This window comes from Cibotium barometz, chromosome 40, assembly GCF_041138505.1.
Source record: "Cibotium barometz isolate CiBa-2024 chromosome 40, ASM4113850v1, whole genome shotgun sequence".
NCBI lineage: Eukaryota > Viridiplantae > Streptophyta > Polypodiopsida > Cyatheales > Cibotiaceae > Cibotium > Cibotium barometz.
This window is the reverse complement of record NC_141085.1, coordinates 26,016,966-26,044,848: the sequence shown is the minus strand read 5'-3', so window position 1 is coordinate 26,044,848 and position 27,883 is coordinate 26,016,966.

The following is a 27,883-nucleotide window of genomic DNA, read 5'->3' as shown; positions in this document are numbered from 1 at the left end:
AATTGTTAGAAAAGTACCTTTTAGATCGGATAGGTATCATGCTAATGGATGAGAGTGCAGCTGAAAGTGAATGAAGCCAAGATAATGTAATTGTTAGCAAAGTACCTTTACATCAGGTAAGTATCATTCTAATGGAGCACAGATATAAGCTTTGTTACAAGGGCCAGAGTAAGAGGGAACACATGATGTAAAGTTGATTCAATAAGAAGCAAACCACATCACAAATGGGTGAAATGTGATATGTGTAGTTTCATCTTCTGCTCGGGAGAAGCCAAAATCTGCGCTTACAACATGAGATGTGTACATATGGATTTTCTTTGTTGAATTATATAAACAGAATAGCAATAAGAACATTTGACCACGCGAAAGAGCACGCATGATCACACACACAAAAACGTTCGTGTGGGTTTCCAAGCGTGCTCTCTCTCGTCGTCAGATAGACGTTATTACCCTCTAGCAGTCTTGGAAAAGAAGAATGGCAAACCATGCAGTAAGCAATAATAGTAGATATATAGAATGGCACATTTAAACTGTGTTGGCATATTAATAAATCATCAAGAACACACGCAAAAGAAAGTGCGTGGGCAGTTTAAAAAACGAAAAAGGAGCTTATAGGAGAAGAGCTTACAGAAGGGCTTACTACTTCGGTCTCTTAATCCTAATGGAGAGAGAGAGTATAAACACCTTAGATTTTACCTTGGACGATCCTCTTACTTACCTTCTTTGAGAACTCTTTGAGAACTCTCTGAAAGACAGACAAAATATGGACTCTTTGAAAATTAGTTAAGTTGTGCTGTGGCGAGGAGGCCCGAGGCAGTCGTCTTTGAAAACTGATCATCAATTCAAGAAAGGGAGAAGCGATGAAGATGAAGAAAGGGAGCTTTTGCTCCGAACTCGCAAAGCTAGGGTTAATAACAGAAAGAGAGAGATAGGGTTAGCTTGAACGGCGCCGTCATCTCCAGCCGTCGACGTTAGATCCGCCGACGTTAAATTCGCCGGGGGTCCTCACGATGTGACGCTGGCGTGCGAACCCGTCGTCGTCATCGCGTCGGTTTCCTACGGACCAAAAGCCATGCAAAACTTCACATCCTGCCTTTCGCAAAAGATCAGACAAGTGGACACATGTCACACATCGTTACGGCTAAATCTTTGATTAGATGCCTTAGCACCAAGTGGCAAGGGCCCCTCCATCCTTGAGAGTCCTTTTGGTTCATTGAGTTCTTGTTGATTGATAAATCCTCAGCCCACTATTCCAACTTGTTTGCAAGTTGCACATCCCCCTTCCTCTTTAGCCTCTAAGCTCTTCGCTTTCATGGGGATGTAATTACCTTTCCAACTATACTTTTTTTTTCCGATTGGCCTTGGGCCCAAGATCCTCCCGTAGTCACTATCCACTTTTTGAAAAAACGTGTGTGCTGGGTTTGGGAACCGCTCATGCATGTGTTGAAAAAAAAGGATTAGAAGAGAGTATTGAGTACATAACCATGAGAAGTGAGAGCAATGGTGGGTGAAAGAGACGACATAGTTGAAGCATAGTATTGCCAATAATGAAGATAATCAAGGTATGAATCAAGGCTAATCTCATACTCACGACTTATATTACTAAAAATGAGCTTGGTATATCAATTTGTAGCCACATGCTAGCTACCATCCACTTACCCTCATACATCATTGCTTACATCACTAGATATTCCCTTTTTTGACCACATTCTAGACTTTTCTTCACCTTTTACATTGACTTCCATTCTAACCTTTGCTAGACAATAACCTAAGGTTGACACACAACCAAATACATATACTCATTGCGAGACAATAACCTAAGGTTGACACACAACCAAATACATATACTCATTGCTGGACAAACACACATGTACCCCCATAAACGTGAGTCGACACCACATTTCTCCACACCCCCCCTTGGTGCCCAAATGGGTGTTATCCCAAGAAGGTATCTTCTTTAAACAAGGAGGATCAACACCTTCAAGGGCAAGATTTAGAAGATTAGTTAGAGTTGTGTTAGATATCCGTAACGCCACTACGGGCGTTACCACAGGAGGGGACGGCCTCTGGCTCACCACCCAGCCATAGAGGAAGAATGAGGATTGCCCCTCATCCCCCAGGCTATATAGTGTGTGGCCTGTCGTCCACACTAGCCTGGCCGCCCATGACTCCGCATGGGCGTCCTCTCCCACTGAATCCCGGACATGGCCATCCGGTCTGCCGTCGGTCACAGGCATTACAGCCTACGTGACATTACCCTCCCCTTAAGAAGAGTTTTCGTCCTCGAAAACAAACTGGGGAAACCTTTTGGAAATTGCACTACGGCGTTCCCAGGTTGCCACCTCCTCATCCCTATCTGTCCATTTAACAAGTACCTCCTGGTACACTTTATGTCGGGTTTGTCTGTCACGATACTGTAGAATCTTTTCAGGTTCATGTGGTATCTTTGGTGGCTCTATCAAGTCCACCAAAATCTCTGGAGAAACTGCGTTCTCTAACCCGTGAACTGATTTCTTCAGTTTATTGACATGGAAGACAGGATGGACTTGAGAACTCTCCGGTAACTCAAGTTTATATGCTACGTCCCCAATCTTCTTAAGGATTTTAAAAGGACCACAATATCTCGGAGAAAGTTTATCACACTTTCCCGTTTTCATGGCTTCTGCTGCGCAGAAACCTTGAGGAATACAAAGTCACCTTCTGCAAAGGTCACCTTTCTTCGTCCTTTATCCGCATAAGTTTTAGCGTGATCTTGAGCGCTACGAATGCTCTCTCGTGCAGCTCTGAGCATATCATTCATATCTTCAAGGAAATCCTTGACAGATTGAATCTTCTCCTTTTCTCGGCCTACAGCCCCATCGGAGATCTCGGCTGGAATCCATACATTAACATGAATGGTGTAAATCTAGTCGCTGAGTGTTTGGAGCTGTTATAGGCAAACTCCAATAAGGGCAAGTACTCTTCCCAATTAGATTGCTTCTTACTAACATAAGAACGCAACATATCCTCTAGAATTTGGTTAACTCTTTCAGTTTGACCATCAGACTCCGGATGATCTGCCGTACTCATACTCAGAGTAGTATCCAACTTTTTGAAGATTTCCCTTCAAAAATGACTGTTGAACTTTCTATCTCTATCCAACACTATATCTGCGGGCAGGCCATATAGCTTGTAGAGATTTTCAATAAAGAGTTTTGCCAACTCTGGCGTTTTTACAGTTTTTTTGTGGTAATAAACTTTGCCAGTTTAGTTAACCTGTCCACTACCACCCACACTGAGTCATTCCCTTGACTCGTCTTGGGTAAACCGGTAATGAAATCCATGGAAATGCTTTCCCATTTCCCTTGAGGAATTTCCAGCGGATGGAGTAGTCCTTCAACCTTAAGACGTTCATGTTTATTGACCTGGTACTTACTGCATTTCAGCACATAAGTCTGGACGTCCTTAAACAAACTAGGCCAATAAAACTGTCTTTTAACTAGTGCATAGGTCTTCTGAATCCCAGGATGACCCGCACTTGGACTATCATAACTTTCTTTACTAATTTGGGCCCGAAAGTCACCAATAGTTGGTACACATACTCTACCTTTGTAAAGTAAGTACCCGTTCGTCAATAGAGTAATTAGCATATTTCTCCCACGTGTCCGGTCGAGCTCGACCACACTGCTACGGGCAATCCGACGTACTGGGGAAGTCATTGGTAAGCAAATGTCTAGTAGTACTCACGCAAGCCGTGATTTGGTATTTCAACCAAAATCCCAAGGCAAATTTCATGCCTTGATTTTGCATCATGTCATTAGCACAGAAGCTAATGTACTGGAGAGCACTCTAGTAGCACAAGTTCTTAGACTATGCTACTAGATATTTGTAGACTACGCTACCATGTTGCATCACCAACTTGTTAAAACTTCTCCTTGGAAAGCTCTACGGCCATAGGAGAAATAAACTAGAGCCAATCTAATCATGCATCACAAGGATTAGTTCCAAAGCTGAGAGATACTTTCTCTCTAAGAGTAACATCTTTGCACAAGCATATGCTCTAGAAACTTGTTGAGTTTCTAACTACCATCAATCTACGGATGGTTAAACTCCACTCTAACTCAGAGTAAATGTAAGTTTTGAAAATTTCCCTTCAAATATAACAATCAAACTTCCTATCTCTTATGCCATACTATATCTGCGGGTAGACCATATAGTATGTGGAGATGTTTGATAAAGATTCTTGCACCACTACGGGTGTCTGGAGTTACATCCAATCACTTACAACTCTTTGTTGCTATTACCAGACACATCCCTTCAAGTATTGTCTAGACTCACACAACTATTCGAGTTTATGTGATATTTGAGGATATCCCTCCTTTCCCTCAAGAAAGGTTTTTGTCCTCAAAAACTCTACTCTCAAGCGGACTACGCGCTAGTCATAGGTCCAAGAACAAATCTAGACCGTGTTTAATATCATATATTATATTCTTGAGTCCTTCCAAGAAACTTTTAAACATCTTGCAACGAAGATGTGGTATAGTGTCTACGCACATATGGTGGTACTATTGATAAACTGCTTTGCAACAGATCAGTGGTTTCACACTTGTAACAAAGTGCTTCATTGTTGCATATTATTACCCTTCATAAGCGGTTACACACTTATGAATCATTTGGGTGGGTTGTACCATCTATCAAGAAAAATTCCAAACTACTAATAACCACATTATCAATCCACAGATAATGACTGAGCTTGCTGCGAAGCCATAGGTTGCTAGATAATTGATGGTAATTACACAAGCCCAATGTCTCATTACATCATACATCAATATAAATGCAAACATCACAGTACTTCGTGATGATGAACTTAGGAATTTCATCCTATCCCTGTTTGGTGTTGGTATGAAGTATAACTATGAGAACATTGTTATCTGCCTCCTCATTATAGCGGCAAAGCTACCTACCCATCACAGGTGGCAATCTCTACCAAGCTATAACCAATGACAAGCAAATAAACGAGTACTCTTGTAAGAACTTCATAACCATATTTCACACCAAACTCATAATCACTACGGATTAAATGCCAGGGCTTGCAAAATTGAATGTTATCTGATAGGTAGAGGGGATCATCAAACTACGGATGACCTCGACAACTCACTAGGACTAGTGATGTGTAACTTTTAAGTTACTCCACTCTCCTTGCTTATTCCATAACATCGAACAAATCGGTCCCTCGATTTGAGCAACGTCAACATATTTATGAGTACCTCGATACTCATGGATTGTGGTTCGGTAATTTAAAATCTTGATCTAGAGTATCTTTCACTCGAGGATCTTAATTTTATTAGCAGCTATGTATTAGTAGTGAGTAACTACGTACCCACCATCATCACACTAGTAGCTCCATACTAGTCTGTGAGTAACTCCGTACCCAATGGCGTACCTCCCCCGAGTGGGAGTACCATATAGAACCATCTATATCAAGATGCTTATGTCACTTGCTGCTAAGAAGTGACTACACAAATTGACATACTAGTCTGTGAGTAACTCCGTACCCAATGGCGTACCTCCCCCGAGTGGGAGTACCATATACAACCATCTATAACAAGATGCTTAAGTCACTTGCTGCTACATAAATTGACCCCTCCATTGCACATTGCAGTACAATTTCTGGTATTACAACACGAATTTTTGGACGTCCTTATCATAGAGGTCAACTTAAAAACTAGTGCATAGGTCTTGTGGAGTCTCGGCTGACCTAACCACACCACTGGTGACTTCCTACAAAAATGTGGCGCCGAAGTCACCACCTATGTACTTTAACTCCGTAAAGTACATGGTCTTCATCTATCATCTATGGAAAGTTGTAAAACATTCCTGCGAGATGGATTTTTATCACCCTAAAATTATTGTGCACTATTTTAGTGTGAAGAGCTTTTTTCCTGGGTACCATGGTTCACCCCAAGCTCATCTATTGCTAAATTCTCCGATTTAACAAAAGATATGTCTGCCTCCGAACACTCCAGTTCAGCCCCAGACTTTGAGTTTACTTCTTAACACTCCGGTTAAGTCAAAACTCACCAGATACAGTAGGATTTACCACTAAGCTCTCCGACTTAGCCTCCTATCCTAACTCAGCCCGAGTTTATGTACACTACATACGTCGGATCCGATACTAACAACAACCAGGCTCGTCTGGAGTGAGATACTACTCACTATTGCCATGTAAAATCTTATTAAATCCTAGAAATGCTCCACTCATTCCCCAGGGGTCATACGACTTATAGGTTTACATGCACATGAACTTTGTAAGCAAAATAGCCTGTCATGCAATATTACAATTGCTTATGTAGGAAAGTAATATATTTCCCAAATTCATATGGTAGCAACTAAAATGTGCTCACAATCGCACACTTATGTTGAACATAGGCAAGACTACGCTTGCAAAATGCTATAGGGCATCCCCCATGCATGAAACTGTCCAACCAAACTAGTCTTACTGCTAACCTCTAGATTTAGATCACTCCGGAACTAAATCACTCTGTTAGCACTAGTACACCATCATGGTCTTGCTACCTAGAGCTTCTCCGAACTCTGTAACTGGGTTTTATCCCAACTTATGGCTATATTTGGTAATTTTCAAAGTTCAAATTTTATCTTGCACACTTTATCACTCCAGACAAGTGTACATACAGACCTGCCAAAGAGTCAAGTTACATGCACAAGCCTTGGCGTCCCATTCCACCAAGACTACAATCGATTCCGTGAGAATTTGATGTCCCATACCATCAAATTACCACCAAACCAATTGATGTGACATATAAAAAGGCTCTTTCTCCCCTTGAAAGATCACCACCAACTCTCGAGCAGTGGGATGTCGACGCATGGCAATAAAAAGAAGAGAAAACCATGCTAGTAAGAGCAGTTCTCTTCGATCATCTTCTATAAGGGCATTGAGCATTACATCTCAAGACTATACCCCTTCAGATTTACCTTTGATTTCTACAAATCAATCCTAAATCTGCTATTATTATCTAGGCGTATGCTAATCCCTCAGATTAGTACTCCTAGATAAACCATTCAATTGAGTACTGCTAGCAGCACTGCTAGCCCCTTTATCCTAAGTAATACACACCTTAGGGATTACTTTTACAAGGCAATGTACGTGACTAAATCAAACTAGTCACTACTCTCTAGGCCCAAGTAGTGACACTATTTTGTTACTACCAACAAGGGCCAGCTTGCCTCTACGGGCCAAGGCTCTCTTGTTGCTACAAACAGTAAGCAACTTGTTTGGACACAAGGCATAACCACATCAAGACTACGCTTGTACATGGTTCTCATTTGCCAAAGTTTATCACAATCTTCTAGCAACTGTTAAAAGATTGTGAAGGGTTATGAGCACTACGGCTCAATAAGGCTTACCTTGATTTCTCGTGATAAGCACTTTGTCTAGTTTGGGCACAACTGACGCCATTGCCGGTCCTCTTAGCCCAAGTAAAACACACCGCAGTTTTAGATTTACACTATAGCCAAACTACGTGACTTTGATGGTCAATACTAAGTCTATGCTCAGCTTAAATTTAGTCTCTCTGAACCAAATGTGTGATCACCACATGTGCTACTTTCGAGTCGCTACGGCCATAGAAGTGTTCACTAGGCACAACGGCCATAGAACGTCTCTCTCTCAAAGGACTCGGCACTACGGCCGTGGGATTTGTCTCTCTCTTAGCACGCGGCGCTACGGCCATGTGCGGTGGGTCTCTTTCGTGGAAAACGGGCACTACGGCCACACGGCCGTGTGGGTTTGTTTCGTGGGGTGTACCGTTGTTTTGTGTTTTTTTTAAAAAAAATAACGGGCCGGGCCGGCCCTCGCCGCTTGGGCGTGGCCGCCCGCCCGCCCATGGGGAGCCTGGCCGCCACCGTTTGGCTAGCTGCTCGCTGATCGCTGATCGCCAATGTGAATTTTTTTTTAAAAAAAAATAACGAGCCGGGCCGGCCCTCGTCGCTTGGGCGTGGCCGCCCGCCCGTGGGGAGCCTGGCCGCTTTGGCATGGCCGCCCGCTGGGCTGGCCGCCTATGGTCGCCCGCTGGCATGGCCTCCTATGGGCTGGCCTGGCCGCCCGCCGCCGCCGCTGGGCTGGCCGCCTGGGCCAGCCTGGCTGGCCGGGTAAGGCCTGGCCGCCGCTACAACCAGCGGCTGCAACTAGCTTAGCGGAGGCGTAACGGCTCGCTGCAACCAGTGGCTCAAACGCAGCTCAACTCCTTGTATCACAGACGTCATTTTCTGAAATTTTCAGCAGCGCCTCAGAAGGCACGCGGTTCAGCTCCTCAAGCGTAGCAATCAACGCCTGGCTGGCCTGGCTAGCCGGGTAAGGCCTGGCCGCCACCCACAGGCTTTTCGCCCCCCCTCAAACGAGGGTCACCTTGATCCAGCAAATCCCCCCCCCCCCATACAATACTTCAACGAGTCTTTCGCAGACAGTGGGGCTGGTGCCGCCCTTCCCACACACAGTAGAGACGGGTCGTGGGGCTGGTTTCGCCCCCCCACACCAAACCAAAAATTTTTGCACACAAGCTTCAACGCAGAGAGAGAGAAAAAAAAACGAGCTCTTACCTGCAATTCGTTTGCTGTGTGTGACGGGGAGAGAGAGAGAGAGAGAGAGTTCTTCCCTTCCATTCTTCTTGGCCGCCTCCCTCCACACACTCCATTGGAGATAAGGATGAGGAGATGAATGGTTGAAAACCATCGAGTGGGCTCCGGTCCCCCGGTCACACGCGGGCTCTGACAATCCCATCGAACCATGCTCTGATACCAGTGTTAGATATCCGTAACGCCACTACGGGCGTTACCACAGGAGGGGACGGCCTCTGGCTCACCACCCAGCCATAGAGGAAGAATGAGGATTGCCCCTCATCCCCCAGGCTATATAGTGTGTGGCCTGCCGTCCACACTAGCCTGGCCGCCCATGACTCCGCATGGGCGTCCTCTCCCACTGAACCCCGGACATGGCCATCCGCCGGTCTGCCGTCGGTCATAGGCATTACAGCCTACGTGACAAGTTGTTACCACCGAAGAAAACTCTTGAGGCATGCTTTTGATTTAAAATTGCAATTGCATCTTTCTCATCCATGGGTGCCTTGATACCTGTAAGTTGCATCATAATGCTTTTGATTTAAAACTACAGCATCTTTCTCATCCATGGGTACCTTGATACTTGTAAGTTGCATCATAATGCTCTTCATCTTACCTACATATTCACAAATGAGTCTTTGAACTCCATATCAAGCCCATAAAATTATACTTTCATATTTATTTCTAAATTTTTACCCTAGCTCCAAATAGTTTCTCTAGCTTATCCCATGCTTCTTTGGCATGCTCTTTGTTTTGCTAATAATATTATCCCCAAGACTTAACCCAATGATGGCCATAACTTTTCTATCTTTATTTATCCATGCTTTGACCTTAGCCTCTCTCCCTTCATTGAGCTCATCTCCATTTACTACCCCCAAAGCTTCTTTTGCATAAGTAAATACATGACTTTTGTTTGCCATTTATGAAATCCTTCACCACTAAATTTATCCACTAAGATTTGAGTAGCCATGGCTCAATGAGAAGGGTCTTACCCACAAGCTTATACACTTGCTTTGATAGTGTCTACTTCCATACAAAGATTAGAGAAGAGATTTGGATCAGATTGGTTACTAATCATTGATTAATTTCACTAATCCCATGTTAATCCCCAAAATAATGAAGATAGACTTTGAGCAAGTAATTGAAGAAGTTATGCATACAATTGCACCAAGCACATTTGGAAAATGGAATAGCAGTAGGAGAGGGTGATGTTAGGTCTCTCTTAATTGAGATTAGAAGCATAAATTTTGGATTAAGAAAACTTAATGAGTCTCACCAAAAAAGGATAGCAGGTCTGGATCTCTCACCACACTTTACCAAATTGATTTCTGACTTCACAAGCTTGTAGAGCATGCTAAAAAATCCCCAACCCTAGCTTGAATTAGACCATCTCAACTAGAGCAACACTGATCGTGATTTTTTTCCAAAAAACTTGGCACCGGCTTTTGTGTTGATGAGTTTGTCGATCTGTGTCAAATCAGCCCGATTTCTCGGAGCTACATGGACATCATGATGTGATCTTCTTGCATTAAAGAGGTTTTACACAATGGTGGAGAGAATAGGCAATGGAAAGCCCTCCACCATAGGATGGTTTTTTGCAACAGGTTATGAAGACGATAAGGTTGAGGTTATGTCTTAAATAATGCAGCACTAATCTACTTGATGAGTGACGAATGTTGGGAGATGAAATACAGAGCCTAGCTCTAGATACCATGTTGAAAGAAGTGGATTAGAAAAGATTATTGAGTGCATAACCATGAGAAGTGAGCTATGGTGGGTGGAAGATAGAAGAAGACATAGTTAAAGCATAGTATTAACATTAATGAAGATAATCAAGGTATGAATCAAGGATAATCACATACTCACGACTAACATTACTGAAAATAAGCTCGGTACATCACTTTCTAGCCACATGCTAGCTACCATCCACTTTCCCCCATACATCATTGCTTGCATCACTAGATATTCTCCTTTTCTATCACATTCTAGACTCTTTTTCACCTTTTACATTGATTGTCCATTCTAACCTTTGCTAGATCATAACCTAAGTTGAAACACATCCAAATACATACACATCCAATACATCTAAGTTGACACACACATGTACCACATAAACATGAGTAGGCATCACATTTCTCAACAGCATGCATTGCACCACATACATGAAATCTCTATCCTTATGCTCTCCCCATTGTTTGAAGGCATCTTTATAGGTTTGGTTGATTAATTGACAGAAGGTATAATAAATCCTCTACCCCATCTTGTCCATAAATGGCCCGCTCTCCTCATCAAGGGTATAATAAAGCATACCATCCCCATGGGCATGTCATCTGTCTCACCATAGGTGAAGGTGACCGCACACCTCTCCCAAAGCATCCATCACACCCACCTCCCCCACTACTAGATCACCACGATAGCTCTGAGAAGCCCTCAAGCTATCACCACCTAAGTAGAGTCGTGAGGATGCCACATGCTGGGGAGATGGCATCGTGGATGTGAGTGGGGTCTGCTATGTGAAGGGGACATGAGTGCACTAAACACAAGGAGGAGCTGAAGGACGAGGAGTAGAAAAAATGGAAGAGTGAGAGGTAGGCAAAGTGGAAGGTGGTGGGGGACGCATGGAAATGGGTGACTATGGGATAGCTAAAGTATCTAGCATATAGAACGTAGGGATAAGCCCGAGCGACTCAATTGCCCGGCCCCTACCTAGAATTCAGTTGGTTCCAATGTAAGGTGTACACAAAAAGTGTCTACCAAGGTAGTATGAAAACACTGTGACCAATAAATAGAAAGGCCATACACTTGCTAAAAGGGAAACTATGCATGAAGATATGAGAGATCCAACAAATCTACATGATGAAGGAAATGTGCATGGGAGAGCTTGAAGGCAATGCATGGTAGTTTCTTGTTAGGAAGGTAGGAGAAGTAGGGTGGTCATTTGTCCATGAAGGAGTCTTTGTTTGGGCAGAAGGTCGTAGAATAGGAGAGAGGCTATGGGAGAACCCATTGTAGAGAAGGACATGAGAGCACACAGAAAGAAGAGAAGGAAACAATGTGAGAAGATTTGGACTAGACCAGAGCAGAGGGAGTACTTGTAAGCTAGAGGATCATTTGAAGGTTGTAGAGGCAAGCCTAGGGTCCCTATTTACACCTTTGTAGGAACTTGGTGCTACCCAAGTCTTTGTTCAACTGTTGATTGATGTTTGGAGTATTGAAATAAGAGCATTGTGATGAGCTATGGTGGATCAAACACTAGAATCAACATCATTAACAAAGTAATTAGCAAATAATTAAGACGTAATTAGTAGGTAATTAACAAATAGATTAATAGGTAATTAACAAATAATTAAGACGTAATTAGTAGGTAATTAATAAATAATTAAGACGTAATTAGTAGGTAATTAACAAATAATTAAGACGTAATTAGTAGGTAATTAACAAATAGATTAATGTAGGCATAGATAATCAAAAACCAACAAATTCTCATTAGGGCAATGCCTCAATTTATAGAGCTTACATCCAAGCATCAAATCCCACTGATTTCTCCATGATTCACTCCACCTCTTTTCCCTGATTCTCTCCACCTCTTCACTTTTCCCAGAATATCTCCACACTTCCCAGAATATCTCCACACTTCCTAAATCTTCTCATGCTACCCTTTATTCTCTCCCAGTAGATTCTTCTCACCTTTTCACAGGTTCTTTCACATTTACATCTTCTCTTTTACAGCCTCTAACCAAGGGCTTGTTCCCGCACACACCCTATTCATCAACACCTCCCCTCAAGTGAATACTCCTAGTACACCTAGACCCTATACCAAGTTTGCCTCCCCTTACTTGATAGTCCGCGACTAGTGCCTAGCACACCTCCCCTCAAGTTATCTTAGCACACCTGGACCCTGTACCAAGTTTCTCTCTTACTTGATAGCCCGCGACCAGTGCCTCGAGTCCCTAAACTCATAGTCCTTGACACACTCTCTCTCTATGTGTCCAAGGCTTACTATAGTTGCCTGCGACCTTGACTAAAGTGCTCACACATACATATCTATCTACCACGTGGCCTACATCATCGGTGGCTCAGAGGTGGTTTTACTTTGTTGGGACAGGTTACTTTGTTGGGACAGACGTAATTAACAAATAGATTAATGTAGGCATGGATAATCAAAAACCAGCAAATTCTCATTAGGGCAATGCCTCAATTTATAGAGCTTACATCCAAGCATCAAATCCCACTGATTTCTCCATGATTCACTCCACCTCTTTTCCCTGATTCTCTCCACCTCTTCACTTTTCCCAGAATATCTCCACACTTCCTAAATCTTCTCATGCTACCCTTTATTCTCTCCCAGTAGATTCTTCTCACCTTTTCACAGGTTCTTTCACATTTACATCTTCTCTTTTACAGCCTCTAACCAAGGGCTTGAGCTATGGTGGATCAAACACTAGAATCAACATCATTAACAAAGTGATTAGCAATTAAGATGTAATTAGCAAAGTGATTAGCAAATAATTAAGATGTAATTAGTAAATAATTAAGATGTAATTAGCAAAGTGATTAGCAAATAATTAAGAGTGGATAATTAGCAAATAGATTAATGTAGGCATGGATATTTATAAAAAGCCCAAGCTCCACAAGCTTAGGAAACACAAGTTACAGCACTTCAACAATAGTTGTAGAGCCACTGTGCAGAGAGAACCCACCATGCCTGAAGCAGATGATATGTACAGTAAAGTCGTGAGAATAGGGCATCCCCATGTGGTGGCTAATCTTCTAGTGGTTCCTCGGGTCCCTCATTAGACTTTCACCCTCTTTTTTGCTTCACTAACACTCTCTTTATGCTAATACAATATTAACTTAAGTGAAGATTTTTTTGTTTGGCTACATGGACAACTCTGGTCAGGTGTTGTAGATTTTAGCACCCACATTTCTACATTCACTTTCTTGGGTAATTCTGAAGGAGGTGTAACAAATAACTTCCCTTCAACATGCATGTCGGATAAAAATACCATTTTACACGTGTTAAAACAATCCACCAAGCGATTGCCCACAGTGAGTACACCTAGGTAGTTATAGAAGTTAGTTTGAGTTTGTTCAATATCCAAGATTCATAGGACATAAGATTGTGACTTGCATCACAACCTAGAAATCCTAATTTTGTGAGGGATGTGTGAGCCATGGTCATGTGCATTATTCATAAGCTTAATGCTTTATCCATAATGCATTAAGGAATTAATGCATAATGCATTAAGCATAATCTTAATGCAAAAAAATCTCTTAAACCTCATCGTCACCCCCTCTCATCTCTCTCTCTCTCTCTCTCTTCCTCTTGCACAACTTACTCTTACTCCCCACCCCCTCTCACCAACCATCCCCCCTTTTTTCTCAACGATTCAAGCCTAACAAAAAAAACCCCTCCTAGTTTTCTTTTTCCCATTCAAAGGCAAAAAAGAAAAAAAACTCCCCCCTTAGTTTTTTTTTCTCCCAAAAAAAAGTACCACCTCCAAAAAAAAAAAAACGTCTCTCTCTCTCTCTCTCTCTCTGTCCCCTCACCGCTCAACCCCTTTGTTCCTCTCTCTCCACCGACCAACCCCTCCTGCCGCCTTGCGGCATTCCCACCGACCAGCCCCCCTTGCTCACTCACCCATGCCCCCTCTCTCGCCGACCACCCTCTCTCTAATCGACCCCACCGGGCCCACCCCAGCCCCCCTCTTCCTCTCCCCACCCTCTCCTTCTCACCATCGCTCACCAACCACCCCTTCCTTTTCCTTCTCTCTCGTGTGCTCCCCCTCTCTTCTCTCTCCCTTCTTCACCCTCACTCGCCGCCAGCGCACCTCTCTCATACACACCAACCGACCTCCTCTCTCCTCACCGCCTGCTCGCCCCGTCAACCCCCTCACCTCTCTCGACCACACACCCCCTTATCTCCTCCCTCCCCGTCACCCTCACCTGCCAGCGAACCAACCCCCTCTCTCTTCACCACACCCTCGCGTCACCCTCATCCATCAACCCCCTCAGCTCTCTTGACCATACACCCCCTTCCCCCTCATCACATCCCTCCCTCGCTCCCTTCCCCCTTATCACATCCCTCCCTCGCTCCCCATTCGTCACCCTCACCCACCAGCGCACCCCTGTCATATGCACCAACCGACCCCCTCTCTCCTCACCCCGCCGACCAGTTACTACCCCCCAGCCCCCTCTTTCAATCACCCAACCCACCCTATGGCCAACCACCTGCCAGCCCCCCCTCTCTCTCGGGTGCGCACCCCTCCCCCCTCCTGTCACCCTTACCCACAGCTCCCCGGCTCGCCTCCGCCTTTCTCACTCACCGAGCCCACCGTCAACCCCACCATCAACCCTCCCTCTAGCGCCCACCGTCGACCCCCTTTCTCTCACCCACCATCAACCCTCCCTCTTGCGCCCACCGTCACCCACCCCCCTCTCTCGCTTCCCAACCACCGCTATTAGGATGCTGCTTCAAAACAAAAAATAAATAAAAAATTGTAATGACGACGATGTTCTCGCCATAGGCAGACTGCTGTTCGGACGCTGCTTCACATGGCTAGACTACGACTGGCATAATGGCTCCAGCTGGCTACATAAGCGAGGGCGTGATAGCCTACTCCCCCCTTCTCTCTCCCCACCGACAACTCTCTCCCTCCCTCTCTCACCGACTACCCCACCCCTCTCCTCACCCCACCTACCACCCCTCTCTCCCTGTCCCCACCCCTCTCTCCCTCTCCTTGACCACTCCACCCCTCTCTCATCTCTCCCCACCTACCACACGCCCGCCCCCCTCGCACACCCCTCCTCACCATTGCCCACGCTCCCCCTATCACCCACCCTCTCACACCTCTCTCTCAAGCTCTATGGAAGGAGGATTGCGTCATGACCAAAGGACACTTTACACTATGATAGGTTGTCGCAATGGCATCAGCAAGAAAGGTAAAAAAAAGTAGCAAAAATATCAAAAAACAGCACCAAATAAAAAACTCAGTACCCATCATTTTGATGTGAATTTGGGCAGAGAAACACGGTGAGAGCCTTGATTGGGCAAAATTATGTGCTGGATAAGAGCAAAATCTCAGGGAAGCTCCACCAAAGCATCACCCTAGATGTGATTTGGGCAAGGGAAAGCCACAGAGGGCTATGATCAGTTCATATTTACGATGGGTTGTTGCACATAGTAACATGAAATGCACATAAAAACTTTATCAAAGCTTGATTAGTTACCAAATTTTGTGATGATTTGCCACATGTAGCTACAAAAAGAAGCCCAAAAGAAGCTTCAGTTTTGGTCCACATTGGGATGCAAAAGAGAGGAAAATAGAAGAATCTTGGCTATGGGGATTGTTGCAAGATGCCATGGAGGGATGCCGAGTGGGATCTTCTTCTTGCCATTGGAGAAGGTGATCTGTAGCATGTAAAGCTTCTTCTTAACCACAAGTCCAAGCTTGTCAATGGTTCCCTCTCACATGGTGCCCTCTCTCCTCTCCACCATGCAGCTTCCCTTGGCCAACCGAATGTGCTTTTGCTGTTTTTGGAGAATGGGGCTATGGTGGATGCATGACTTCATCACAACCAGACACCCTTGATGTTTGCTTGCAAGCATGGTAGTAGCTTGCATTGAGTTGTGGTGGAAGGGGGAGCTAATGTCCTCAGGTTTCAATGCATCCCATGGGAGGACTGGGACATACAATGGGCACCTCCTTTGCCTTTGGATAATCTTGAAGCAGCCTCAGATTTGGGAGAATGCCTTTGCATTTTGCGGATCGAGGTGAGTCAACTGAATGTGTAACAAATCTTCTAGCATGGGGTACATATAGGTTGCCAAGAACCTCTCAAGGGCACACTCCTTTTTTCATCGCTATCAAGTACCATCACAGAGCTTGTGTAGCTCTTCTTAACCCTTTGATTCCAGAGCCCTTGGTATGGCCATCTCCGTGGCAGTGTAGGAGCACTCTTGACCCTGAAGCAAAAGTTCTGTTGGGGACTGCCTTGGCACATGTTCATGATGCTTGGGAGAAGTAGATCTTTTTTTTTAATGAGAGGGATCTTTCTGTACTAGCCATGGCATTAGGGAAATTTTGGACTCAACTTTGGGCCCTCTAAGTAGTGCCAACTAAGCTTCGAGAGAGATAATCCAAAAAGCCTAAAAAATAAGGTGAAATTGATTTTGGCGTATTTTTTCTTGGCATTTTCTTGAGATATAAAAGATATATTTCTATTCTTAAATGTACATAAAAATGATAGAATATTGCTAGTTCTCGAAGTCTTCAATTTGTTCATGTACTATATGTACTATGTGAACAATGAATTGGTCAATTCTCTAAGTTTAATGGCTTATATCTCAAAATCTCTACATACAAGCCGAAATAGAATATTTCTTGAAATTTGAACCAAGGATCATCCAAAAAAAGTTCGAGTTCCCTCCCTAAAAGAAATTTCACCTTAAATTTCGAAGGTTTTCGAGTTCCCTCCATGCAAGGAACTTTACCTCAAGTTTCGAAGGTTTTATATATCAAAGTTTGTAGGTATTAGTATCTTCAAAATCAAGGTTTTTCTTGCAAATTAGTTGAACTCTTTACTCTTTTTACTATTTTGGCACCTTACTAATCAAGAGCAAGGAGGAACACAGAGAGAATCAAGAGGATGGCAGAGGGATCAAGAGCAAGGAGGAATACAGAGAAAAGAGACATTTACAACTTGCACATCGAGCTTGAACATGAATATGAACCTCTAAGTAAGAGAAATAAACCTAATACTTTATGTACTGCTTCTAAAGAAATTTTGAGGATGCAAGGGAAGAAAAACATAGATTTATGGATTGATGGGAGGTTATATCCAAAAGATCCTTTTACAAACTCCGTACCCCCATTTAGGAATACGACATCTCTGCTTAACTTTGTTGGAGATGGCTATAATGGGCTCCTAGGATATACACATAATTTGGAAGCAACAAGCAATGTTCTTAAATTAGAAAGAGATTTGTTTGAGAAGGATAACATTCATTTGAAGAAAACCATGGAGCATTGTGTGTAGATGTTATTAAGCAATAAGGAAACCATTTCACGGCTTGAAAAACAAATGTCTGAATTAATACATAAGCAGACCTCATTAGGTCTCCGTAGATGACAAAATAAAACTAAGGAATATTAAGCAAATGAAGCTAGGTGGTGGCATCATGAAGAGAATACATGCAATCAAGTAAGCTCCTTTCTATTAACTGGTTTATTGTTTCTATTCTGATATTTTATGAATAGAAATCATTATTGCATATGTTCATGTATATCAATTTTTGCATTTCAATATGATATCAGATCATTATTACACCCTGATCGACAGAACCTTCTGGCGCACATTTCAGTCTTCTTTTAGATCGCCCAGTATGCAGAAGCACTGATGAACGAGAAGAAATATAAGAAGGTCTTAGAAAAGTAAATAGACGACTTTTTCAAAGAGAATCAACTCAATCCACAGGACATCCAAGCAATACTTGATGAGGTTGGTATATCACACAGAGGGTACTCAGCCATTTATAAGACTTTGCATGAAAAGATAAAGGATTCTAGTATGAAAGGATCATTATTGCCAAATCTTTCTTTGGTAAAAAAAATGCGTAAACAAGTAAATGAAGAGGTACTGCAAGCACTGGGAACCCCATTTCATATCGAAGACACCTATGTTGCACCAACAGCAGATGTGGTCTACAATAGGTACAATAATATTTTCTACGACTTGGAGGCCTTACAATCATATGTTGTTCAATTGTTTGAAGTTACTCCTGAAGAATGTGATGGTGTCCTCAAATTTGTGCTAAAGCTTGATGAGTGTCAAATTGTGAAGGAGAGAAAGTTAGGAAGGGTTACCATCACACTGATGAACAGGGCACTTGATACATCTATTCTAAAAGATGATCCTAGATGGTTTAGTGTTCAATCTGAAAACAATATACTGTTGTTGGGATTGTTTGAGGTAAAATTTATTAGACTCGGATATGTTTGTGAAAAAAGAATTACATATAAAAAACACTAATGGGTGTTGCATTCCTATGTTTTTTATGTATTGCAGGTAGAATCAGAGAATTTTGATGTTTAGCATTGGGTCTTTCATAAGACATCGATACCCAAGATCATCAGCGAGCTGAGAAATGGCAAAATCTTGGATGTGGAAGGTATGGGACAATATAAGGTGGAGTGGCATATGGTGGGTGATCTTAAATCTCTGAAATGTATGCACAATGTGTCAAAGGGTGCCAATTCAAAAAGTCCCTGCTTATATTGCATGTGCAGTACAAAGGTGTTTGATAAGAGGTATTGGAAGAAGGCATAGGATAGGCACTTGAAAGACCCAAACTTCAAGCCAGTTCTTGATATTCCATTGTCAAGTGTCCACATTTGTACAATGCATACTCTTTGCAGAATCATTGAAAAACTCTTATTTTTATACATATGTTTTGCATGGACTCTACAGCCTAATATAGCAAAGGTTACATCCATCAAAGCACTAGAGAAAGTTTTATCAGACATTGGTTTGCATGGTGGACATGCAAAAATTGAACAAGATGAAAAAAGGTCTAAGGATGGGAAGAATGTACCTAAGAAACCTTCCATTGGGGGTGTTAAAGCAAGAAGGTTTCTATTTGAGCCAACACCAAAAGCTCAAAGGGTGCACTTCTAAAAAATCATATGTATCATGTGTGTTTAAGGGGCATTTAAAAAACCCCTTTAATAACTAAAATTTTTCCCCCAATCAAACCACCCCTCTTTACTTATGAACTGTTGGATTTTGTTTTTTGAAGTTGAATTAAAATACCCCTCCTGTTATTGTAATCTTGTTAAAATTTTTCCAAAATTTGAATTAAAATACCCCTCCTTTTGGTCGCACGTGGTACACTAAATTTTTTTGAGGTGAACCCCCCAAGACCAGAAGGTCGTAGAAGAAGACGATCAGTGCAGATCGTAAAATACAATAGATGGAAGTGCGTTCACAATGCAGTAGTAGACCATGCAGACAATGGTCAAGCAAGAACACGGAAAGCCAAGGTGTGGAAATCTCTAGACACTATGTTTAAGTTCTGTGACAAGAAAGTGTGGACGGAGGACCATGAGATATTTCAAACAGTGCTAAATGAGTTCAAGGAAATCAATGATTGATGCATGGACAGATCAACACACCACCCACTATATGGTATTAGATTGATTATGCATTGAACTAGTTTTTATACTGTATATTGAAAAATATACTAATTAATGTATTCTTTTATTCTCTTGAAGCATATCATATACCATCATACACCTTGGTTTGCAAGTATGGTAGTTTATCAATATGGTCAACCCAGGGAATGGAGAAAACACATTATTAATCATGCTCCGGGTATTTCAATCATACAAGACATGGTGGAGGAGTAGAAAAAGCTAACAGTTTAGAGGAATTACATCAGTGGACATATAGGAAGCTTGTACACAAAGCCAAAAAGAAGCAGCAGTTCAAAGCATCCGAAATTAATCAAGCAGTAAAACTTGTGAATAAAGAAAGAAAACAAGATATATGGAGGAGATCTAATGCAAGTATTAAGCATGCAGAATGCCGAGGAACAAAACAAAGAAATGGGAAGATTTGGATACCCATAGATCCATGATTAACATTTCAAATTCAGAAATGATCATATGCAAAATTGTCATGACATTACACGAGAGAGAATATTATTACAAGAGATAGGATATACTACTACTCCTTAACTTGCTCACTAACATCCTCGGGTGCATGAAGCCTTGCCCTTTTCGAAGATGGCTCTGCAACATCCTGTAAAATTGGCAAACTAGAAGAACCCTCGGTTTTGTGAATCTGAGAAGCTCCCTTTTGCCATAATCACTTAGCATATTAGGATCCTTAATCCCACACACCAATCCATAAGTAGTATAGGCTAAGTAATATTTACTCCTTAGTGCATAGACTCCAGGGGCCTGCCCAAAGATTCGCAAACGCTAACTGCTTCTCCAAAAGCATGACTTTATCTATATTTTACCTTACGGGATATGCCCCAAGGTATCTGGATAATGTCTTGATTGCAAACAAAGGAAATTCTGCATTGTCTTTCGAGAATTTCTTGTGGAATATAATGAATTGTGGAAACTTCAATCGGTTTATGTACTCTCCCAGTGCTGTGTCCATTCCGAGTCCTCCCACGCATTTGCCTGCTCTGCACCTGAGAAACTTATCCTCAAACACAACCAGTTGCAAAACAATATTGTCAATGAGCCAACACAACAAATAGAATAAGCTACTCACAGCACGATAAAAAGTAATTAACAAGTAAATACACCTTAACAAGTAAATACACCTTCTAATTTTCGTCATTAACAAGTAAATCATCTGTCCATATATTGATTGTTGAGTTAGTGTCCTGGACCACCAATGAGGACGCCCCTTCCCTTCCCATGTGTGAAATATTAAGTCTTTGCTGAATATCCTGAAATTCCCCTTCAGTGGGAAGGTTGGATTCATAGCTTTTTGCATCCTTGTACATCATAGTAGATAATGTGTCGGTAGAGCAGAATGGAACTCACTATCCTTGACATTTGAATCTAATAAGAGATACTTATCCAAATCTAGATCGACAAAATCTTCATCTTTCTCAAGATTCTGTGCAATGATGGCCAGACAGTAGTCTTCCCTTAAACACAGCTTGAATATCTGTAGTTAACAAATATTCATTGTCACCAATGGCCAGACAGTAGTCTTCCCTTAAACACAGCTTGAATATTTGTAGTTAACAAATATTCATTGTCACCAATAGGAAACGTGGGGAGTAGTGGGGTTGGAATGTCCCCTGCTTCCTCTATTATAGAGGGTTGCTCGTCACTTGTAACCACTAAGGCGTCTTCTCTTATGAGCACGTCAATATCCAATTGCTCACTTAAGTCCCTCTCCGCACAGCAGCCAAGTTTATCTCCTCCGCAATCTCTTGAGCTTCATCTTCTGCTCTTGGAGGTTCCTCTGCCTTCTCCTCAATTTCTTCATTTGTAACTTCTTCATCCTCAAGGAGCACATGCAGGTAGCAGATAAATCCATAGTGGTAAGCAACGAGATGACACTTGCAATTATGAATGGGGCATTTACCGTGTGTCTTCTTCTTATCATCTGGCACCTTTAAAACATCCCTATTTAACTTTTGTCTCAGGGCTGTTGAAGGTACAATATCATTCACATGCACGTACTGGACGCCGTCAAACAAGACTGTACCACTCAAAGTGATCTGCTGAAATTGTTGCCCTTTCTCCTCAAGATACAAACAAGCAGAAACAATCATGTCTTCGATGAAGAAATTGAAATTAAACATGCATGAGATTTCAGCATGGCGATGATGCTGTCGAACTTTATAAAGGAAGTCAAACAACTTTTCATCTGGGGTTTCTTGAAGGCCAGCATTAGACTCAACCTCAATCATCCTGAAAGGTTCCACTATAAGCCATGAAATATGTCAGGATGACGAAAGTTCTGCGTAAGATAGTAAAGGATTAGGCAAGATTAGTATAACACAATAAGCGTTGAAGAAATCTCATCGACATCTCTAGTCGCGTTGTAGTAATTTGATGAAATATTAGTGTGAGAAAATAAAATTGCAAAGAAAAATGTGCCAAAATCATTGTTACGCGATACGTGGGAGAATTCCCAAGGAGCCCTCTCTTCACGTTATAGTGATTTGATGCAATATTTCAAAGGTAATGACGATTGTAAGAAAAATCACTATAAGAATGATAGTAGGACAAATCACTATAACGCAATATGGGTGGGAGAGTTCTCACCGACTCCTCTCTTCGCGCGCGCTGTAGTAATTTGATCAAATATTTGTAAGAAAAAAATCAATTTCTTAAAAATCTAAACGACGAAATCTTTGAAAAAGCAAAAAAAAAGAACAGCAGTAGGACAAATCACTATAACGCGATATGCTTGAGAGAGTTCGCATCGAGACCTCTTCTCGCGTTGTAGTGATTTCAAGAAATTTATGCAGGTAAATTACCATTGTGGGCAAAATCACTACAACGCGATATGGTTACGTTAGTTCTCACCGAGATCCCTCTTCGTGTTGTAGTGATTTGATGAAATATTTGTGAGAAATAAATTAAATTCGTAAAAATCTAAAAGTAGCAATCTTTGATGGAATATTTATAAAACAATTATACAACTTTGGCCAAATTGAAACATAGAAATATTTGAAAACATACCGCGAAATTCACTAGGAGAGCAAGAAGCAACCAATGAAGTTGACTGTAGGAGACCAAGAAGCAATGTGAAGGTGATGACTACGAGAAAAATTGCACGAGAGCAAGAAGCAATCAATAATGAATGTTGGTCACCTTTATCCACGAAAACTAACGGTCTGTACACGTGGCAGACATGCATGATGGCACACCACGTGCTCTGTGCACGTATGCTGACATGTGTCAAAAATTGATTGATCGTAATTATCATGAGTACGGCCATGCATCCTCCCTCGCACATCTTGACATGCTCTTTCGCACGTGTGTCGTGCTTCTCCTCGGTAAATGTGGTACTCATTCTCGGTAAATGTGGTACTCATCCTCGGTAAATGTCAAGTGTCATTGTCTTTTACCCCCGTTTTGTTCTGCCTCCTTCAGCTATGTGTATTCCTTTGCTATGCCTCATCTACGCCATCTCTGCAATTTATCAACCAAGCAAGCGTCCATCACTTCAACATTTTCCCTGCGTAATTCTTTGGTGAGTTATCCAACAATCACTACTGGTCTTAAATGTTATATTCAATCATATATATCATGTTTTGCGTACGTTCATTAGATATTGGGTCAAACGAAAGGTAATGTCTGACAAATCACCATGACGCAAAGAATGAATTATGATTTTTTCTAATGTAGCCATATCGCGTTATAGTGTTTTGGACATACTTTCTTGTCCTATACATTGTTTTGCGTCGTGTATGTTATCTCTGACTTATTTCCATGACCTACTTTGTGAAATGAAACGCTCTGTGCAAGAAATCACTAAAGCGCGAGAAGGGTATGACGATTAGGTCTGATGTGCCTGTATTGCGTTGTAGTGATTTGGACCTATTTTATCATCATAGGTGTTGTTAGGTGTATTGTTCTTGTGTTATTTTATCAAATGAAAGGGTCTCTTTGAGAAATCAATACAACGGGAGGAGTTGTAGATTTTGTCTCAAGTACCCATATCACGTGTTGTAGTGATTTGAAGCTAATTTGTTATCAAAGTTAACTTTTTCAGTAGTTTTTGTATTATTGTCCTATGTATTTATTGAGAAACTTATCATGTAACATTATGACAATTTTCAAATGGCGCGTACGAAGAAGACCGCAAGGCTCTCATCTACAGATGATCCTCAATTAGGTAGAGAAGCTAGTTCAAGAAAGAAAATGTCTACACTGCGCTCAATGAGGAGATGCAGATACGACCAACATAGATCCGTTCTTCTTGAACTAAGGAAGGTGGAGAAACATATGCATTGCACGATTCCACAGTTGCCACTCCAGCGCGTAGTCCGGTCTACATGCAAGAATTTGGCATTAATATGCATTGGCAGGCCTCTGCCCTAGGATGTTTGCAAGAGGCTGCGGAAGACTGGCTTGTCGAGTTTTTTCAGGATAGCTATGTCCTTGGTGCACATGCACACATAATCACTGTGATGCCAAAAGACATGAACTCGCTTTGTTTGCTCAGGTTCAGATATGACTGTACGCTAGAGCCCGTCCTACTTAGTGACAAGAGAATGAAAGGAATTTTGGAAATCCCTCCTTTGACGAAGAAAGTTAAGATCACACAAGTGACAGAGGCTAGTCATTCACGTGACATAAGGCTCAACGCACAAAGGATTGGCGACCAAGCCAGGATGCAGGAGCTTCAAGAATTGCGGTTGAAGAAAGCGGCTATTCGGGAAATGCATAAGTCGAATGTGAGAGCTTTGAGTTATTTTTTCCCCTCGTTTCACATTAGACTTCCGGTGCGAGGCACAGGGCAATTTTTCCCTTTAGATGCAGGGGAGATTGATGTTTTATCCAATGTTTTAAGGGAGGTCAACGATAGAAATATCATAGTAGTTCTAAGGTTTGCTACATCCTTTTCATCATCTTGTGATTGTAAAGTGGGTTGCTTGTCCAAAGTAACTAATATAATGTAATTTTCTTGTGCAGCTTGGTTATATCAAATCTCCCATTCGATGTTCAAAATCGTGTATATATTGTAGATTCCCTTCTTTCCTTGGTTCTTACTGAACAACATACTTCATTGGTTGATGTATGTCCGTGGCTTAGTTCGATAAATTTCGATGTAGCTCAAATAATTCTAATCGCATACAATGAAGAGTAAGTGACATGAAATCTCATTTATAGTCTTAGTATTGTGACCTAAATTTACTATATATTTTTTATGTTACTTCTGATACTCCTAATTGCATGTTGTAGTTCACACTGGAGTTTGATCCTTTACGATATGGAATCCATGACTTGTTACTTGGCCAATTCAGGTGAAGAATTCCATGGCACTGTGAGATAGTAAGTCCACACATTCATTATTTATATATCGTAAAAACGAGTTGGAGAGAGAGAGAGAGAGAGAGAGAGAGAGAGAGAGAGAGAGAGAGAGAGAGGGAGAAGTAATTAGAGAACTTTCAGTATTGACAACAGTATTGTTTCGTGCAGATTGGTTAGAAAGCTAATAATTGCTCTCGAGGCCATAATCCAGGATACATTGCTAGAACACACAAGGACTGTGAGATGCAGAGTCCCGCACAGCACTAGGATGGCCATAGTTACGGTTGGAGGGTGTGCTACAACGCAAAGTTGCTACTACACTTAGTTCTCTCATTTCCCATAGAAAATGTAGGCATGCTCCTTTTTTAATGATATCTTACTTTCCTTCCTCATTTTTTGACGACACATATCTATTTTTTTTTGGGATTTTTGTAGAATCCACGATTATCAGAATACTCCGATGTGGATTTAGGGCTGTTCAGGGAAGAGGCCATTGAGCATATTATTGTCAACATTCATATAGCAGGCCACCTAATATCCCTGTTGCGTTTGTGCCCCCTCCACCACGGCCATGACCAAGACCACCGCCACAGCAGTACCCCCGAACACAAGTCGACAGGTTTGTTTTCGAGCTTCCAGAATCTGATGAATCTGAAGACGTCAATTTGGAACCTGCAACCCCACAATGACAGCAAGCTTCAGTTCCAGAAGAGAAACCACCCCAAGAGCGTCCGGAAGAGCAACCACCCCAAGAGCGTCTGGAAGAGCAACCACCTAAGAGCGTCCTGAAGAGAAACCAACCCAAGAGTGTCCCGAAGAGCAAGCACCCCCTCAACGATAAGCCTCAATGCCCCAATAACAAGAATCATCCCACACAAAATAGCACGCTTCGTAGGAAAAAATAAGAACATATTAATGTTTTAAATATCCAATAAGAGAATGTAGAATATTTGTCTTAGTTTATATTGCTTTGAGAAATACAAAATGTTGTCATGATTGATGTAACTATATGCTGTCTTTCTTTTGTCCTTGGTACCTATTTCCAAAAATCAAAGTAATGTATATAAGTAATAATGATTATGGCATAGTTTTGGAATGAATACTTTTTCGAGGTTAGATTGAATAACATACCTTATGGTCGTTGCACTTGAACACATAATCATCAGGCACTTGTAGGTCATCCTCATTTGCCAAGTCTGTTCTCACTTGACGCAGTGAGATGTTTGACCTTATATTGAGTACTGTCCAAGAGCTCATGTTCAAACCATACCTCTAATCCAAGAGCTCATGTTCAAACCATACCTCTAACAGCATCAATGGATTTTCAATGTCATCCTCCAAGTCCTGATCAATTGCTACAAGTTTTCCATTGACATAATGCCATCTCATATAATGAAAGGCCAAAATAAAATTCCATTGACATAATGCCATCTCATATAATGAAAGGCCAAAATAAAATTCTGGTATCCAATCATATATTTACAGACAATAGATTCCCTATAGATTTTGCAGGTAACCCCATTTAATTCTTTCACATCCCAATTTTGACCTAAGAAATCCAAACATTTTTCTGATTTACAGATAAACATTGACGATGTTTTTTTGACCTCCTTGTCATAAAAGAAGTCGACAAAAACATGCAATGGCATAAAGACCGATTTTCACCTGACAATTTGCTACATTTGGTCTTATACACCTCTGCACGTCTTGGTATATCTTTAATCTAAAGCACTCACTTGTTTCTGCTGTTGGTATGGGCCATTCTGGACTGTCGAATGAAGGCAGTGGTAATGCTTTCAAAGATCCATAACCTGTAACACTTTGAGGTGCCGTGTAAAATTCATTATAAAAGAAAACTCCTCTCTCTGCCAAAGACCTTCTTGATATTTCAGGCTTTGTATAGCTGCTCACCCATAGATGCATGAAAAACATCGAAGATTCCCACAATACTATCTATAGGCTACCAGTTAACCAAGTTTGAAGGATATATATCTATACAGACGAATACAAGAGAAGCATAAGTATAGAAATGAAACACATTACATAAACATAATGTAAAAACATTTACTTACAGTTTGGTCCATTAGGCAAACTTTTTGCAGACGCATGTTGTAGGCATGTTGTATAAGGACTTCCTTAATGCTCCTACCTGTGTCAGAGAGTTTGAAGTCTTGAACTCTTCCTTTGTAAGTGTCGATGCTTCCTAGTCTGCAACATATATTAAAGAAATGACATTATAAAGTGTGGTCAAATACATTTCGTATTTCTTTAATAATAATATATTCATATAAAGAATGTATAAAAAATGTCTAATTATCAAAAGTTTCGTTACGGTGGCTCTTTTTCTATTGGTCGAAAGCATTTCTCTCTCTAGAGGAAAAAGGCCCAAAGTTGAGTCCAAAATTCGCCTAATGGCCAAGTTTCATTTGTATCTTTGTATGCCTAGACTTCGTGCCGGAAGTTTTGCCTGTACGAAGTGGCCAGTGATTCTTGTTTAGATTGGTTTTGTACTTTTGTTGGTGTCATTGTAACCTTCCTCGTGGATGCTTTGCCCGGGGATGACAATGGTAATACAATACAAATAAAATCATCTAGAGGCTCTTTGAAGATCTCCTACATCAATCGGTTAAACGTAGCAGAGGCATTAGGTAATCCGAATGGCATTATCGTGAACTCATAATTTGTCTATATCGGGTATTAAAAGTTGCCTTAGGATATCTTGCTCTTTAATGATGATTCAATAATAA